Source organism: Oncorhynchus masou, chromosome 6, assembly GCF_036934945.1.
Source record: "Oncorhynchus masou masou isolate Uvic2021 chromosome 6, UVic_Omas_1.1, whole genome shotgun sequence".
Classification (NCBI taxonomy): Eukaryota; Metazoa; Chordata; class Actinopteri; order Salmoniformes; family Salmonidae; genus Oncorhynchus; species Oncorhynchus masou.
In genome coordinates, this window is record NC_088217.1 from 1,442,151 (window position 1) to 1,460,000 (window position 17,850).

Consider the following 17,850-nt stretch of genomic DNA (forward strand, 5'->3'; position numbering starts at 1 on the left):
GAAAGAGAGAGACGGAGACAGACTGAAAGAAATAGATGGAGACAGACTGAAGAGAGATGGTGACAGACTGAATGAGATTGATGGAGACAGACTGAAAGAGAGAAATGGAGACAGACTGAAGAGAGAGATGGAGACAGACTGAAAGAGAGAGACGGAGACAGACTGAAAGAAATAGATGGAGACAGACTGAAGAGAGAGATGGAGACAGACTGAGGAGAGAGATGGAGACAGACTGAATGAGAGATGGAGACAGACTGAAAGAGAGAAATGGAGACAGACTGAAAAAGAGATGGAGACAGACTGAAAGAGAGATGTGGAGACAGACTGAAAGAGAGAGATGGAGACAGACTGAAAAGGAGATGGAGACAGACTGATAGAGAGAGGTGGAGACAGACTGAAGAGAGAGATGGAGACAGACTGAAAGAGAGAGATGGAGACAGACTGAAGAGAGAGATGGAGACACACTGAAAGAGAGAGATGGAAACAAACTGAAAGAGAGAGATGGAAACAGACTGAAAGAGAGAGATGGAGACAGATTGAAAGAGAGAGATGGAGACAGACTGAAAGGGAGAGATGGAAACAGACTGAATAGAGATGGAGACAGACTGAAAAAGAGATATGGAGACAGACTGAAAGAGAGAGATGGAGACAGACTGAAAGAGAGATGGAGACAGACTGAAGAGAGAGATGGAGACAGACTGAAGAGAGATGGAGACAGACTGAATGAGATTGATGGAGACAGACTGAAAGAGAGAAATGGAGACAGACTGAAAGAGAGATGTGGAGACAGACTGAAAGAGAGAGATGGAGACAGACTGAAGAGAGAGATGGAGACAGACTGAAAGAGAGAGACGGAGACAGACTGAAAGAAATAGATGGAGACAGACTGAAGAGAGATGGTGACAGACTGAATGAGATTGATGGAGACAGACTGAAAGAGAGAAATGGAGACAGACTGAAAGAGAGATGGGGAGACAGACTGAAAGAGAGAGATGGAGACAGACTGAAGAGAGAGATGGAGACAGACTGAAAGAGAGAGTTGCAGACAGACTGAAGAGAGATGGAGACAGACTGAAAGAGAGAGATGGAGACAGACTGAAAGAGAGAGATGGAGACAGACTGAAGAGAGATGGAGACAGACTGAAAGAGAGAGTTGGAGACAGACAAAGAGAGAGATGGAGACACACTGAAGAGAGATTGAGACAGACTGAAAGAGATAGATGGAGACAGACTGAAAGAGAGAGATGGAGACAGACTGAAAAGAGAGATGGAGACAGACTGAAAGAGAGAGATGGTGACAGACTGAAAGAGGGAGATGGAGACAGACTGAAAGAGAGAGTTGGAAACAGACTGAAGAGAGATGGAGACAGACTGAAAGAGAGAGATGGAGACAGACTGAACGAGAGAGATGGAGACAGACTGAGAGAGATGGAGACAGACTGAAAGAGAGAGTTGGAGACAGACAAAGAGATAGATGTAGACACACTGAAGAGAGATTGAGACAGACTGAAAGAGATAGATGGAGACAGACTGAAAGAGAGAGATGGAGACAGACTGAATGAGATTGATGGAGACAGACTGAAAGAGAGAAATGGAGACAGACTGAAAAAGAGGTGGAGACAGACTGAAAGAGAGATGTGGAGACAGACTGAAAGAGAGAGATGGAGACAGACTGAAAGAGAGAGATGGAGACAGACTGAAAGAGAGAGATGGAGTCAGACTGAAATAGAGAGATGGAGACAGACTGAAAGAGAGAGATGGAGACAGACTGAAAGAAATAGATGGAGACAGAATGAAAGAGAGAGATGGAAACAGACTGAAGAGATGGAGACAGACTGAAAAAGAGATATGGAGACAGACTGAAAGAGAGAGATGGAGACAGACTGAAAGAGAGATGGAGACAGACTGAAGAGAGAGATGGAGACAGACTGAAGAGAGATGGAGACAGACTGAATGAGATTGATGGAGACAGACTGAAAGAGAGAAATGGAGACAGACTGAAAAAGAGGTGGAGACAGACTGAAAGAGAGATGTGGAGACAGACTGAAAGAGAGAGATGGAGACAGACTGAAGAGAGAGATGGAGACAGACTGAAAGAGAGAGACGGAGACAGACTGAAAGAAATAGATGGAGACAGACTGAAGAGAGATGGTGACAGACTGAATGAGATTGATGGAGACAGACTGAAAGAGAGAAATGGAGACAGACTGAAAGAGAGATGGGGAGACAGACTGAAAGAGAGAGATGGAGACAGACTGAAGAGAGAGATGGAGACAGACTGAAAGAGAGAGACGGAGACAGACTGAAAGAAATAGGTGGAGACAGACTGAAGAGAGAGATGGAGACAGACTGAGGAGAGAGATGGAGACAGACTGAAAGAGAGAGATGGAGACAGACTGAATGAGAGATGGAGACAGACTGAAAGAGAGAAATGGAGACAGACTGAAAAAGAGATGGAGACAGACTGAAAGAGAGATGTGGAGACAGACTGAAAGAGAGAGATGGAGACAGACTGAAAAGGAGATGGAGACAGACTGATAGAGAGAGGTGGAGACAGACTGAAGAGAGAGATGGAGACACACTGAAAGAGAGAGATGGAAACAAACTGAAAGAGAGAGATGGAAACAGACTGAAAGAGAGAGATGGAGACAGACTGAAAGAGAGAGATGGAGACAGACTGAAAGGGAGAGATGGAAACAGACTGAAGAGAGATGGAGACAGACTGAAAAAGAGATATGGAGACAGACTGAAAGAGAGAGATGGAGACAGACTGAAAGAGAGAGATGGAGACAGACTGAAAGAGAGAGATGGAGACAGACTGAAAGAGAGACATGGAGACAGACTGAAAGAGAAACATGGAGACATACTGAAAGAGAGAGATGGAGACAGACTGAAGAGAAGGAGCTGGAGACAGACTGAAGAGAGAGAGATGGAGACAGACTGAAAGAGAGACATGGAGACAGACTGAAAGAGAAACATGGAGACAGACTGAAGAGAGAGATGGAGACAGACTGAATGAGATTGATGGAGACAGACTGAAAGAGAGAAATGGAGACAGACTGAAAAAGAGGTGGAGACAGACTGAAAGAGAGATGTGGAGACAGACTGAAAGAGAGAGATGGAGACAGACTGAAAGAGAGAGATGGAGACAGACTGAAAGAGAGAGATGGAGACAGACTGAAATAGAGAGATGGAGACAGACTGAAGAGAGAGATGGAGACAGACTGAGGAGAGAGATGGAGACAGACTGAAAGAGAGAGATGGAGACAGACTGAATGAGAGATGGAGACAGACTGAAAGAGAGAAATGGAGACAGACTGAAAAAGAGATGGAGACAGACTGAAAGAGAGATGTGGAGACAGACTGAAAGAGAGAGATGGAGACAGACTGAAAAGGAGATGGAGACAGACTGATAGAGAGAGGTGGAGACAGACTGAAGAGAGAGATGGAGACAGACTGAAAGAGAGAGATGGAGACAGACTGAAGAGAGAGATGGAGACACACTGAAAGAGAGAGATGGAAACAAACTGAAAGAGAGAGATGGAAACAGACTGAAAGAGAGAGATGGAGACAGACTGAAAGAGAGAGATGGAGACAGACTGAAAGGGAGAGATGGAGACAGACTGAAAGAGAGAGATGGAGACAGACTGAAAGAGAGAGATGGAGACAGACTGAAAGAGAGAGATGGAGACAGACTGAAAGAGAGACATGGAGACAGACTGAAAGAGAAACATGGAGACATACTGAAAGAGAGAGATGGAGACAGACTGAAGAGAAGGAGCTGGAGACAGACTGAAGAGAGAGAGATGGAGACAGACTGAAAGAGAGAGATGGAGACAAAGAGAGAGAGTCCCTGGTACTATCACACTTAGAGTACTGTCCCTGGTCCTATCACACTTTGAGTACTGTCCCTGGTCCTATCACACTTTGAGTACTGTCCATGGTCCTATCACACTTATAGTACTGTCTCTGGTCCTATCACACTTAGAGTACTGTCCAGTTATATGGTCAAGCCCTGGTCCTATCACACATAGAGTACTGTCCAGTTATATGGTCAATCCCTGGTTCTATCACACTTAGAGTACTGTCCAGTTGTATGTTCAATCCCTGGTCCTTTCACACTTAGAGTACTGTCCCTGGTCCTATCACACTTAGAGTATTGTCCAGTTATATGGTCAATCCCCGGTCCTATCACACTTAAAGTACTGTCCAGTTATATGGCCAATCCCTGGTCCTATCACACGTAGAGTACTGTCCCTGGTCCTATCACACTTTGAGTACTGTCCCTGGTCCTATCACACTGAGAGTACTGTCCCTGGTCCTATCACACTTAGAGTACTGTCCATGGTCCTATCACACTTAGAGTACTGTCCAGTTATATGGTCAAGCCCTGGTCCTATCACACATAGAGTACTGTCCAGTTATATGGTCAATCCCTGGTCCTATTACACTTAGAGTACTGTCCCTGGTCCTATCACACTGAGAGTACTGTCCCTGGTCCTATCACACTGAGAGTACTGTCCCTGGTCCTATCACACTGAGAGTACTGTCCCTGGTCCTATCACACTTAGAGTACTGTCCCTGGTCCTATCAGACTTAGAGTACTTTCCCTGGTCCTATCACACTGAGAGTACTGTCCCTGGTCCTACCAAACTTAGAGTACTGTCCCTGGTCCTATCACACTTTGAGTACTGTCCCTGGTCCTATCACACTTATAGTACTGTCCCATGTACTATCACACTTAGAGTACAGTCCCTGTTCCTATCACACTTTGAGTACTGTCCCTGGTCCTATCACACATATAGTACTGTCTCTGGTCCTATCACACTTTGAGTACTGTCCAGTTATATGTTCAATCCCTGGTCCTATCACACTTAGAGTACTGTCCAGTTATATGGTCAATCCCTGGTCCTATTACACTTAGAGAAGTGTCCCTGGTCCCATCACACTTAGAGTACTGTCCCTGGTCCTATCACACTTATAGTACTGTCCAGTTATGTTGTCAATCCCTGGTCCTATCACACTTAAAGTACTGTCCAGTTATATGTTCAATCCCTGGTCCTATCACACTTAGAGTACTGTCCAGTTATATGGTCAATCCCTGGTCCTATCACACATAAAGTACTTTCCAGTTATATGGTCATTCACTGGTCCTATCACACCGATCACACTGTCCCTGGTCCTATCACACCTAGAGTACTGTCCCTGGTCCTATCACACTTAGAGTACTGTCCAGTTATATGGTCAATCCCTGGTCCTATCACACTTAGAGTACTGTCCAGTTATATGGCCAATCCCTGGTTCTATCACACTTAGAGTACTGTCCCTGGTCCTATCACACTTATAGTACTGTCCCTGTTCCTATCACACTTTGAGTACTGTCCTTGGTCCTATCACACATATAGTACTGTCTCTGGTCCTATCACACTTAGAGTACTGTCCAGTTATATGTTCAATCCCTGGTCCTATCACACTTAGAGTACTGTCCAGTTATATGGTCAATCCCTGGTCCTATTACACTTAGAGTACTGTAACTGGTCCTATCACACTTAGAGTACTGTCCCTGGTCCTATCACACTTATAGTACTGTCCAGTTATATGGTCAATCCCTGGTCCTATCACACTTAAAGTACTGTCCAGTTATATTTTCAATCCCTGGTCCTATCACACTTAGAATACTGTCCAGTTATATGTTCAATCCCTGGTCCTATCACACTTAGAATACTGTCCAGTTATATGGTCAATCCCTGGTCCTATCACACTTAAAGTACTGTCCAGTTATATGGTCAATCCCTGGTCCTATCACACTTAGAGTACTGTCCAGTTATATGGCCAATCCCTGGTTCTATCACACTTAGAGTACTGTCCCTGGTCCTATCACACTTATAGTACTGTCCCTGTTCCTATCACACTTTGAGTACTGTCCTTGGTCCTATCACACATATAGTACTGTCTCTGGTCCTATCACACTTAGAGTACTGTCCAGTTATATGTTCAATCCCTGGTCCTATCACACTTAGAGTACTGTCCAGTTATATGGTCAATCCCTGGTCCTATTACACTTAGAGTACTGTAACTGGTCCTATCACACTTAGAGTACTGTCCCTGGTCCTATCACACTTATAGTACTGTCCAGTTATATGGTCAATCCCTGGTCCTATCACACTTAAAGTACTGTCCAGTTATATTTTCAATCCCTGGTCCTATCACACTTAGAATACTGTCCAGTTATATGTTCAATCCCTGGTCCTATCACACTTAGAATAGTGTCCAGTTATATGGTCAATCCCTGGTCCTATCACACTTAGAGTACTGTCCAGTTATATGGTCAAGCCCTGTTCCTATCATACATAGAGTACTGTCCAGTTATATGGTCAATCCCTGGTCCTATTACACTTAGAGTACTGTCCCTGGTCCTATCACACTTAGAGTACTGTCCAGTTATATGATCAATCCCTGGTTCTATCACACTTAGAGTATTGTCCAGTTATATGGTCAATCCCTGGTCCTATCACACTTTGAGTACTGTCCCTGGTCCTATCAGACTTAGAGTACTGTCCCTGGTCCTATCACACTGAGAGTACTGTCCCTGGTCCTATCACACTTAGAGTACTGTCCCTGGTCCTATCACACTTTGAGTACTGTCCCTGATCCTATCACACTTATAGTACTGTCCCATGTACTATCACACTTAGAGTACTGTTCCTGTTCCTATCACACTTTGAGTGCTGTCCCTGGTCCTATCACACATATAGTACTGTCTCTGGTCCTATCACACTTAGAGTACTGTCCAGTTATATGGTCAATCCCTGGTCCTATTACACTTAGAGTAGTGTCCCTGGTCCCATCACACTTAGAGTACTGACCCTGGTCCTATCACACTTATAGTACTGTCCAGTTATGTGGTCAATCCCTGGTCCTATCACACTTAAAGTACTGTCCAGTTATATGTTCAATCCCTGGTCCTATCACACTTAGAGTACTGTCCAGTTATATGGTCAATCCCTGGTCCTATCACACATAAAGTACTTTCCAGTTATATGGTCATTCACTTGTCCTATCACACCGATCACACTGTCCCTGGTCCTATCACACCTAGAGTACTGTCCCTGGTCCTATCACACTTAGAGTACTGTCCAGTTATATGGCCAATCCCTGGTCCTATCACACTTAGAGTACTGTCCCTGGTCCTATCACACTTATAGTACTGTCCCATGTACTATCACACTTAGAGTACTGTCCCTGTTCCTATCACACTTTGAGTACTGTCCTTGGTCCTATCACACATATAGTACTGTCTCTGGTCCTATCACACTTAGAGTACTGTCCAGTTATATGTTCAATCCCTGGTCCTATCACACTTAGAGTACTGTCCAGTTACATGGTCAATCCCTGGTCCTATTACACTTAGAGTACTGCAACTGGTCCTATCACACTTAGAGTACTGTCCCTGGTCCTATCACACTTATAGTACTGTCCAGTTATATGGTCAATCCCTGGTCCTATCACACTTAAAGTACTGTCCAGTTATATTTTCAATCCCTGGTCCTATCACACTTAGAATACTGTCCAGTTTTATGGTCAATCCCTGGTCCTATCACACATAAAGTACTTTCCAGTTATATGGTCATTCACTGGTCCTATCACACCGATCACACTGTCCCTGGTCCTATCACACCTAGAGTACTGTCCCTGGTCCTATCATACTTAGAGTACTGTCCAGTTATATGGTCAATCCCTGGTCCTATCACACTCAGAGTACTGTCCCTGGTCCAATCACACATTACATTTTACATTTAAGTCATTTAGCAGACGCTCTTATCCAGAGCGACTTACAAATTGGTGAATTCACCATCTGACATCCAGTGGAACAGCCACTTTACAATAGTGCATCTAAATCATTAAGGGGGGGGGGTGAGAAGGATTACTTATCCTATCCTAGGTATTCCTTGAAGAGGTGGGGTTTCAGGTGTCTCCGGAAGGTGGTGATTGACTCCGCTGTCCTGGCGTCGTGAGGGAGTTTGTTCCACCATTGGGGGGCCAGAGCAGCGAACAGTTTTGACTGGGCTGAGCGGGAACTGTACTTCCTCAATGGTAGGGAGGCGAGCAGGCCAGAGGTGGATGAACGCAGTGCCCTTGCTTGGGTGTAGGGCCTGATCAGAGCCTGGAGGTACTGCGGTGCCGTTCCCCTCACAGCTCCGTAGGCAAGCACCATGGTCTTGTAGCGGATGCGAGCTTCAACTGGAAGCCAGTGGAGAGAGCGGAGGAGCGGGGTGACGTGAGAGAACTTGGGAAGGTTGAACACCAGACGGGCTGCGGCGTTCTGGATGAGTTGTAGGGGTTTAATGGCACAGGCAGGGAGCCCAGCCAACAGCGAGTTGCAGTAATCCAGACGGGAGATGACAAGTGCCTGGATTAGGACCTGCGCCGCTTCCTGTGTGAGGCAGGGTCGTACTCTGCGGATGTTGTAGAGCATGAACCTACAGGAACGGGCCACCGCCATGATGTTGGTTGAGAACGACAGGGTGTTGTCCAGGATCACGCCAAGGTTCTTAGCGCTCTGGGAGGAGGACACAATGGAGTTGTCAACCGTGATGGCGAGATCATGGAACGGGCAGTCCTTCCCCGGGAGGAAGAGCAGCTCCGTCTTGCCGAGGTTCAGCTTGAGGTGGTGATCCGTCATCCACACTGATATGTCTGCCAGACATGCAGAGATGCGATTCGCCACCTGGTCATCAGAAGGGGGAAAGGAGAAGATTAATTGTGTGTCGTCTGCATAGCAATGATAGGAGAGACCATGTGAGGTTATGACAGAGCCAAGTGACTTGGTGTATAGCGAGAATAGGAGAGGGCCTAGAACAGAGCCCTGGGGGACACCAGTGGTGAGAGCGCGTGGTGAGGAGACAGATTCTCGCCACGCCACCTGGTAGGAGCGACCTGTCAGGTAGGACGCAATCCAAGCGTGGGCCGCGCCGGAGATGCCCAACTCGGAGAGGGTGGAGAGGAGGATCTGATGGTTCACAGTATCGAAGGCAGCCGATAGGTCTAGAAGGATGAGAGCAGAGGAGAGAGAGTTAGCTTTAGCAGTGCGGAGCGCCTCCGTGATGCAGAGAAGAGCAGTCTCAGTTGAATGACTAGTCTTGAAACCTGACTGATTTGGATCAAGAAGGTCATTCTGAGAGAGATAGCGGGAGAGCTGGCCAAGGACGGCACGTTCAAGAGTTTTGGAGAGAAAAGAAAGAAGGGATACTGGTCTGTAGTTGTTGACATCGGAGGGATCGAGTGTAGGTTTTTTCAGAAGGGGTGCAACTCTCGCTCTCTTGAAGACGGAAGGGACGTAGCCAGCGGTCAGGGATGAGTTGATGAGCGAGGTGAGGTAAGGGAGAAGGTCCCCGGAAATGGTCTGGAGAAGAGAGGAGGGGATAGGGTCGAGCGGGCAGGTTGTTGGGCGGCCGGCCGTCACAAGAAGCGAGATTTCATCTGGAGAGAGAGGGGAGAAAGAGGTCAGAGCACAGGGTAGGGCAGTGTGAGCAGAACCAGCGGTGTCGTTTGACTTAGCAAACGAGGATCGGATGTCGTCGACCTTCTTTTCAAAATGGTTGACGAAGTCATCTGCAGAGAGGGAGGAGGGGGGAGGGGGAGGAGGATTCAGGAGGGAGGAGAAGGTGGCAAAGAGCTTCCTAGGGTTAGAGGCAGATGCTTGGAATTTAGAGTGGTAGAAAGTGGCTTTAGCAGCAGAGACAGAGGAGGAAAATGTAGAGAGGAGGGAGTGAAAGGATGCCAGGTCCGCAGGGAGGCGAGTTTTCCTCCATTTCCGCTCGGCTGCCCGGAGCTCTGTTCTGTGAGCTCGCAATGAGTCATCGAGCCACGGAGCGGGAGGGGAGGACCGAGCCGGCCTGGAGGATAGGGGACATAGAGAGTCAAAGGATGCAGAAAGGGAAGAGAGGAGGGTTGAGGAGGCAGAATCAGGAGAAAGGTTGGAGAAGGTATGAGCAGAGGGAAGAGATGATAGGATGGAAGAGGAAAGAGTAGCGGGGGAGAGAGAGCGAAGGTTGGGACGGCGCGATACCATCCGAGTAGGGGCAGTGTGGGAAGTGTTGGATGAGAGCGAGAGGGAAAAGGATACAAGGTAGTGGTCGGAGACTTGGAGGGGAGTTGCAGTGAGGTTAGTGGAAGAACAGCATCTAGTAAAGATGAGGTCGAGCGTATTGCCTGCCTTGTGAGTAGGGGGGAAGGTGAGAGGGTGAGGTCAAAAGAGGAGAGGAGTGGAAAGAAGGAGGCAGAGAGGAATGAGTCAAAGGTAGACGTGGGGAGGTTAAAGTCGCCCAGGACTGTGAGAGGTGAGCCGTCCTCAGGAAAGGAGCTTATCAAGGCATCAAGCTCATTGATGAACTCTCCGAGGGAACCTGGAGGGCGATAAATGATAAGGATGTTAAGCTTGAAAGGGCTGGTAACTGTGACAGCATGGAATTCAAAGGAGGCGATAGATAGATGGGTAAGGGGAGAGAGAGAGAATGACCACTTGGGAGAGATGAGGATCCCGGTGCCACCACCCCGCTGACCAGAAGCTCTCGGGGTGTGCGAGAACACGTGGGCGGACGAAGAGAGAGCAGTAGGAGTAGCAGTGTTATCTGTGGTGATCCATGTTTCCGTCAGTGCCAGGAAGTCGAGGGACTGGAGGGAGGCATAGGCTGAGATGAACTCTGCCTTGTTGGCCGCAGATCGGCAGTTCCAGAGGCTACCGGAGACCAGGAACTCCACGTGGGTCGTGCGCGCTGGGACCACCAGATTAGGGTGGCCGCGGCCACGCGGTGTGGAGCGTTTGTATGGTCTGTGCAGAGAGGAGAGAACAGGGATAGATAGACACATAGTTAACAGGGTACAGAAGAGGCTACGCTAATGCAAAGGAGATTGGAATGACAAGTGGACTACACGTCTCGAATGTTCAGAAAGTTAAGCTTACGTAGCAAGAATCTTATTGACTAAAATGATTGAAATGATACAGTACTGCTGGAGTAGGCTAGCTGGTAGTGGCTGCGATGTTGACACTACACTAATCAAGTCGTTCCGTCGAGTGTAATAGTTTCTACAGTGCTGCTATTCGGGGGCTAGCTGGCTAGCTAGCAGGTTGATTGCATTACGTTACTTTAAAAGAACGACAATAGCTGGCTAGCTAACCTAGAAAATCGCTCTAGGCTACACAATTGTCTTAGATACAAAGACGGCTATGTAGCTAGCTAGCTACGATCAAACAAAACAAACCGTTGTACTGTAATAGTTACTACAGTGCTGCTATTCGGGGGCTAGCTGGCTAGCTACGTTAGAAGAACGACAATAGCTGGCCAGCTAACCTAGAAAATCGCTCTAGACTACACAATTGTCTTAGATACAAAGACGGCTATGTAGCTGGCTAGCTACGATCAAACAAATCAAACCGTTGTACTGTAATGAAGTGAAATGAAAATGTGATACTACCTGTGGAGCGACGCGGAATGTTGACCGGGTAGTTGGAGTTCAATTCGGTAGAGGTTGGCTAGCTGTTGGCTAGCTAGCTAGCAGCATTTCCTACGTTAAGGACGACAAATAGCTGGCTAGCTAACCTCGGTAAATTAAGATAATCACTCTAAGTCTACACACTCTAGACTGCACAATTATCTTGGATACGAAGACAGCGAAGACAACTATGTAGCTAGCTGACACTACGCTAATCGAGTCGTTCAGTTGAGTGTAATAGTTTCTACAGTGCTAGTGGACAGTGGATGTTAGCTAGCTGCTTAGCTAGCTGCTGGGCAGATACGTTAGGACGACGAAATACGATAATTATGCAATTGTCGTTGATACAATGACGGCTATGTAGCTGGCTAAGAAGAAATTGCTAAGATTAGACAAATCAAACCGTTGTACTATAACGAAATGTAATGAAAAGTTATACTACCTGCGGACCGAAGTGTAGATGCGACCGCTCGCTCCAACCGGAACCGGAAGAGTACTGTCCCTGGTCATATCACACTTAGAGTACTGTCACTGGTCCTATCACACTTAGAGTACTGTCCCTGGTCCTATCACACTTAGAGTACTGTCCAGTTATATTGTCAATCCCTGGTCCTATCACACTTAGAGTACTGTCCCTGGTCCTATCACTCTTAGAGTACTGTCCCTGATCCCATCACACTTAGAGTACTGTCCCTGGTCCTATCACACTTAGAGTACTGTCCAGTTATATTGTCAATCCCTGGTCCTATCACACTTAGAGTACTGTCCCTGGTCCTATCACTCTTAGAGTACTGTCCCTGATCCCATCACACTTAGAGTACTGTCCCTGGTCCTATCACACTTAGAGTACTGTCCAGTTATATGGTCAATCCCTGGTCCTATCACACTTAAAGTACTGTCCAGTTATATTTTCAATCCCTGGTCCTATCACACTTAGAATACTGTCCAGTTATATGGTCAAACCCTGGTCCTATCACACATAAAGTACTTCCCAGTTATATGGTCAATCCCTGGTCCTATCACACCTATCACACTGTCCCTGGTCCTATCACACTGAGAGTACTGTCCCTGGTCCTATCACACTTAGAGTACTGTCCCTGGTCCTATCACACTTAGAGTACTGCCCCTGGTCCTATCACACTTAGAGTACTGTCCCTGGTCCTATCACATTTAGAGTACGGTCCCTGGTCCTATCACACTTAAAGTGCTGTCCAGTTATATGGTCAATCCCTGGTCCTATTACACTTAGAGTACTGTCCCTGGTCCTATCACACTTAGAGTACTGTCCCTGGTCCTATCACACTTAGAGTACTGTCCAGTTATATGGTCAATCCCTGGTCCTATCACACTTAAAGTACTGTCCAGTTATATGGCCAATCCCTGGTCCTATCACACTTAGAGTACTGTCCCTGGTCCTATCACACTTAGAGTACTGTCCCTGGTCATATCACACTTAGAGTACTGTCACTGGTCCTATCACACTTAGAGTACTGTCCCTGGTCCTATCACACTTAGAGTACTGTCCAGTTATATTGTCAATCCCTGGTCCTATCACACTTAGAGTACTGTCCCTGGTCCTATCACTCTTAGAGTACTGTCCCTGATCCCATCACACTTAGAGTACTGTCCCTGGTCCTATCACACTTAGAGTACTGTCCCTGGTCATATCACACTTAGAGTACTGTCACTGGTCCTATCACACTTAGAGTACTGTCCCTGGTCCTATCACACTTAGAGTACTGTCCAGTTATATTGTCAATCCCTGGTCCTATCACACTTAGAGTACTGTCCCTGGTCCTATCACTCTTAGAGTACTGTCCCTGATCCCATCACACTTAGAGTACTGTCCCTGGTCCTATCACACTTAGAGTACTGTCCAGTTATATGGTCAATCCCTGGTCCTATCACACTTAAAGTACTGTCCAGTTATATTTTCAATCCCTGGTCCTATCACACTTAGAATACTGTCCAATTATATGGTCAAACCCTGGTCCTATCACACATAAAGTACTTCCCAGTTATATGGTCAATCCCTGGTCCTATCACACCTATCACACTGTCCCTGGTCCTATCACACTGAGAGTACTGTCCCTGGTCCTATCACACTTAGAGTACTGTCCCTGGTCCTATCACACTTAGAGTACTGCCCCTGGTCCTATCACACTTAGAGTACTGTCCCTGGTCCTATCACATTTAGAGTACGGTCCCTGGTCCTATCACACTTAAAGTGCTGTCCAGTTATATGGTCAATCCCTGGTCCTATTACACTTAGAGTACTGTCCCTGGTCCTATCACACTTAGAGTACTGTCCAGTTATATGGTCAATCCCTGGTCCTATCACACTTAAAGTACTGTCCAGTTATGTGGCCAATCCCTGGTCCTATCACACTTAGAGTACTGTCCCTGGTCCTATCACACTTAGAGTACTGTCCCTGGTCCTATCACACTTATAGTACTGTCTCTGGTCCTATCACACTTAGAGTACTGTCCAGTTATATGGTCAATCCCTGGTCCTATCACACTTAGAGTACTGTCCAGTTATATGGTCAATCCCTGGTCCTATTACACTTAGAGTACTGTCCCTGGTCCTATCACACTTAGAGTACTGTCCCTGGTCCTATCACACTGAGAGTACTGTCCCTGGTCCTATCACACTGAGAGTACTGTCCCTGGTCCTATCACACGTAGAGTACTGTCCCTGGTCCTATCACACTTAGAGTACTGTCCCTGGTCCCATCACACTTATAGTACTGTCCCTGGTACTATCACACTTAGAGTACTGTCCCTGGTCCTATCACACTGAGAGTACTGTCCCTGGTCCTATCACACTGAGAGTACTGTCCCTGGTCCTATCACACGTAGAGTACTGTCCCTGGTCCTATCACACTTAGAGTACTGTCCCTGGTCCTATCACACTTATAGTACTGTCCCTGGTACTATCACACTTAGAGTACTGTCCCTGGTCCAATCACACTTAGAGTACTGTCCCTGGTCCTATCACACTTAGAGTACTGTCCAGTTACATGATCTGCAGCGAAGATATAAAAAAGCTTCAAATGCCTCAAAACAGGGCTGCCAGATTATCTCGTCATTGCTCTAAACTTATGAATATTATCCAAATGCCTCAAAACAGGGCTGCCAGATTATCTCGTCATTGCTCTAACCTTATGAATATTATCCAAATGCCTCAAAACAGGGCTGCCAGATTATCTCGTCATTGCTCTAACCTTATGAATATTATCCAAATGCCTCAAAACAGGGCTGCCAGATTATCTCGTCATTGCTCTAACCTTATGAATATTATCCAAATGCCTCAAAACAGGGCTGCCAGATTATCTCGTCATTGCTCTAACCGTATGAATATTATCCAAAGCATCAGAATCTCTCATGGCTTCACTTTAAAAACAAATTACTATCTAATCTTCTGATTTTCTTTAGGAATGTTGTATTTGATTTTTTTAAACTGTATTTGTCAGGCCAGCTAGTACATACTAGCAGCACGCGTAACCATCAAACCAGACAGGTAAATTCAAGGCATCTAAGAAAACCCAAGCCAAGGACAAATGGCCTTAAATCTACAGTTTTATATCGAGCCATAGTTGAATGGAACTCTTTACCAATCCATATTTCACAGGCAAAAAGTAAATCTACCTTCAAGAAAAAATGTAAGAACATCTAATGTGGTAGACCTTATGACTGGACAGGAAATAGAAAGAACATCTAATGTGATAGACCATATGCCTGGACAGGAAATAGAAAGAACATCTAATGTGATAGACCATGTGACTGGACAGGAAATAGAAAGAACATCTAATGCGTAAGACCATATTTCTGGACAGGAAACAGAAAGAACTTCTAATGTGATAGACCATATGACTGGACAGGAAATAGAAAGAACATCTAATGTGATAAGCCATATTAATGGGCATGAAATAGAAAGCATCAACTGAATGCTAGATGTGTTAAATTCAGTTGACTCAGGAGTACAGTGTGCTATAAGGAGCATGGCCGAATGGTAAAGTACATCTAGCCACCCGAGAGCACCCTTACTTGCTGAAAATATATGAATGAAAGTATTTTCATTTATTATGGATCCCCATTAGTTCCTGCCAAGGCAGCAGCAACTCTTCCTGGGGTTTATTATGGATCCCCCATTAGTTCCTGCCAAGGCAGCAGCTACTCTTCCTGGGGTTTATTATGGATCCCCATTGGTTCCTGCCAAGGCAGCAGCTACTCTTCCTGGGGTTTATAATGGATCCCCATTGGTTCCTGCCAAGGCAGCAGCTAATCTTCCTGTGGTTTATTATGGATCCCCGTGGGGTGGCAGGGTAGCCTAGTGGTTAGAGCGTTGGACTAGTAACCGAAAGGTTGCGAGTTCAAACCCCCGAGCTGACAAGGTACATTATCTGTCGTTCTGCCCCTGAACAGGCAGTTAACCCACTGTTCCTAGGCCGTCATTGAAAATAAGAATTTGTTCTTAACTGACTTGCCTAGTAAAATAAAGGTAAAATAAAAAATAAAAAAATTACTGTCAAAGCAGCAGCTAATCTTCCTGGGGTTTGTTATGGATCCCCCATTAGTTCCTGCCATTAGGTTTTTTACAAAAAGGCTTGGTGATAGACTAGAAATGCCTTGGAGATTGACAAGTTGATCACGATCGACTGGTTGGTGACCACTGCTGTAGACTGGACCATGTTGTATACTGTAGACTGAACCATGTTGTTGTATACTGTAGACTGAACCATGTTGTTGTATACTGTAGACTTAACAATGTTGTTGTATGCTGTAGACTGAACCATGTTGTTATATACTGTAGACTGAACCATCTAGTTTTATACTGTAGACTGAACCATGTTGTATACTGTAGACTGAACCATGTTGTTGTATACTATAGACTGAACCATGTTGTGATTGCCTGCCACTGAGATTCCTTACATATCCTGCTGACGACGTTTGGAATGTTTAAGATCAATTGGAATATTTTAATTCTTATGGCTTGAATCCCGCTAACAGGATCGATATGACAACAGCCAGTGAAAGTGTAGGGCGCCATATTCAAAACAACAGAAATCTCATAATTAAAATTCCTCAACATAGAAGTATTTTACACCATTTTAAGATAAACTTGTTATTAATCCCACCACAGTGTCCGATCTCAAAAAGTCTTTAAGACGAATGCACACCAAACGATTATGTTAGGTCTGCACCTCGTCACAGAAAAACAGCCAAAGAGAGGAGTCACAAAAAGCAGAAATAGAGAGAAAATTCATCACTAACCTTTGATTATCTTCATCAGATGACACTCATAGGACTTTATGTTACACAATACATGTATGTTTTGTTTGTTTCATATTTATATAAGAAATCGGAGTTTACATTGGCGCCTTACGTTCACTAGTTCCAAAAACATCCAGTGATTTTGCATAGCCACATCAATTCAACAGAAATACTCATCATAAATGTAGATGAAAATACAAGTCATACACATGGAATTATAGATATACCTCTCCTTAATGCAACCGCTGCGTCAGATTTCAAAATAACTTTACCGAAAAAGCACAACATGCAATAATCTGAGTACAGTGCTCAGACAACAAAACAAGCCAAACAGATATCCGGCATGTTGTGCAGTCAACAGAAGTCAGAAATAGCATTATAAATATTGACTTACCTTTGATGATCTTCATCAGAATGCACTCCCAGGAATCCCAGTTCCACAATAAATGTTTGATTTGTTCGATATAGTCCATCATTTATGTCCAAATACCTCCTTTTTGTTCGCGCATTTAGTACACAATCCAAATTCATGAGGCGCGATCACTAGGAGCAGACAAAAAGTAAAAAAGTAACATTACAGTCCGTAGAAACATGTAAAACGAGGTATAGAATCGATCTTTAGGAGGTTTTTAACATAAATCTTCAATAATGTTTCAACCGGAGAATTCCTTTGTCTGTAGAATTGCAATGGAACGCAAGCTACCTCTCACGTGAACGCGCGTGATCAGGCCATGCACTCTGCCAGACCTCTGACTCATTCAGCTCTCATTTCCCCCTCCTTCATAGTAGAAGCATCAAACAAGGTTCTGAAGACCGTTGACATCTTGTGTAAGCCTTAAGAAGTACAATATGACCCCATAGACACTGTATATTTGATAGGCAATGACCTGAAAAACTACGAACCTCAGATTTCCCACTTTCTGGTTGGATTTTTTCATCCAAGCTACTCAATACTGCTAATCCTAATAATGTATACTAATACTTAACTATTTACAATATTCTGCTAGGATACTTTCTCATGAACATGCACCGTGCTTTTTAGTAAATAAGTTATTTAATGTTTCCAAACCTCAGCTTATT

The 17,850-nt window shown here is 45.3% G+C and overlaps 1 protein-coding gene across 1 annotated transcript in view; it reads left to right on the plus strand.

The window, feature by feature from the left end:
• Window positions 1-17,850, plus strand: part of wnt7aa (wingless-type MMTV integration site family, member 7Aa) — a 95,127-nt gene that overhangs the window by 75,528 nt on the left and 1,749 nt on the right. The gene's annotated exons all lie outside the window — the stretch shown is intronic.